Genomic DNA, 1,927 nt, shown 5'->3' with positions numbered 1-1,927 from the left:
AAAGGATGTCCTGCACGGAGTAGGTGCTGTACTGACACTTACGTGATATGTACTTTAGGACCAATACGTAATTGGCCGGAACCTATAAAACTATAAATTTAGCCTGTTTCTGATGGATGCCCATGAGCCACCTTTTGCAGAATAATTAAATCCTTCCTCAGAATAAATTAATACATTCATGGAATTTAAGGCCAAAAGAAACCACCGTGATTATCTAGTCTGACTTTCTGTATAAAACAAATTTCAGGGTATCGTTGCCTTGATTCCTGTTCAAACTGGAGTGCGTTTTTTAAAAAATTGATCAACTCTTTTTTTACTGGGTGACATAAATTCACTTTCCCAATGTTAAAGATAGAATATTCTAAGGAAAACAAAACAAAACAAAATCTGTTTTGAAAATCTCTTTTAAAAAACAAAAGTTAATCCTTCCAAGTTTTTTCCAGTTTTGTATTACTCTAGAAATCCTTAATATTGCCCAAACACTCTTGAAAATGGGGCCTTTGAGCTAGTAAGATTGTTGATCTGTGTCTATATTGGATTAACTACTTTAATTACTTTTAAATTAAATTTTGTAAATCATATAAACTATTATTCAGGTTACCTGCAGACCAAGAGCCTAATTCTCATTTTCATTAATGCCCCTTTACCCCATGCTGAGAGTGAAAGTAGGTTATATGCTGTGTAAATTATAAATTTGCTCTGTAAATGTTAATTATACCTACATTATATACAGAGTTAACCCTTTCCTACTTCTGTTTTACATTCCCCTCTTAATACACATATACATGTACGTTTCGAATCATTGTAAGGCTCCTTTAAATTGCCCTAATGAGACCTTAGTGTGACTGAGCATCCAGCTATAGGAATATATCTTTAATACTTACAATGCTGTTATTAAAGGAAAGCCACAATAGTCCTCTTCCTGGCAAACAACTGAAAGAAGATAAATAATTTGGAAAACATGAAAAGAAAACCCATAGTATAGACAAAACATTACATATTTTGGTAAGTCCTGCTGCTTTATATGAGGGAACAATTCACTTGATGGTATTGGAATATGGTGTGCAGTTTCTAATGTACAGAGGGCAATTTACAAAGATTTAAAAAAAAATAAAGGTCAGCTCAAGCCTAATGGCCATCTGTGCTAGAATAGTTAAGGCACTCTAGTTTCCATAGGTAAACAGCTACCTTTTACAGCCCTGCCTCACTGACCGGAGACCCAGTTACTAGGGCTGTGCAACGCTTTGGATCATGATTCAGATTTGGAGATGATTCGGATGATTCAGAGGCCAAATCTACTAATCCGAATCGAATTGCGAGAAGCTTTAGACTTTCTGAATCGATTCAGAGCTTCCCCTGGCTCGGTGACTGGTGCCTCCTGGGTCTGGGGGGGCACCCGGGGTCCCCCCACAGCAGATCACTGAGCCAGTGGGGTGTAGGGGGTTCCACTGCTGAGCAGACAGGGGGCCTCCCCCCGCACCCCTGTGGCATGCTCCATCCTCCCCACCATCTCAGTGTTCACGATCCGCGCCTGGTACCTCAAGGTATGTAGAAAAAACATTTAAAGTTGTGTCTGTGGCTGAATCTCTGATTCTCCAAATCAGCATCGAATCTTCAGATTCAGATTCAGCCGAATCAAATCAGGACCAGTGATCTAAATCAACAAATTGAATCACTGTCCCCCGTATCGGACCAAATCTGAATCAAATATGGGCCGCTTTGCACACCCCTAATAACCATGTCAGGGCTGTAGCTTCCTTCCAGGTAAAAATATGAAGTACAAAATATAGCTTTTGATCACAGAAAAATAAGTGACAACTTCAGTAGCATTTCAACCACTGTACAAGTTGTCTTATAATTCAGTAGTAAAACAGTTTGGTGGCAAGGCTTCTCGAGGCACGAGTTTGAGACTTACTCATGCCTCGGT

General features: G+C 39.2%; 1 protein-coding gene across 1 annotated transcript in view; it reads left to right on the top strand.

Annotated features, from left to right (window-relative positions):
* TBXAS1 (thromboxane A synthase 1) overlaps nucleotides 1-1,927 on the top strand; it is a 554,439-nt gene that overhangs the window by 447,220 nt on the left and 105,292 nt on the right. The window lies entirely within an intron of this gene.

Source organism: Gavialis gangeticus, unplaced genomic scaffold, assembly GCF_001723915.1.
Source record: "Gavialis gangeticus isolate Ggan-Ray unplaced genomic scaffold, GavGan_comp1, whole genome shotgun sequence".
Taxonomy (NCBI): Eukaryota; Metazoa; Chordata; order Crocodylia; family Gavialidae; genus Gavialis; species Gavialis gangeticus.
Note: the sequence above shows the minus strand (reverse complement) of the source record. Positions and strands in the feature narration are given on the sequence as shown.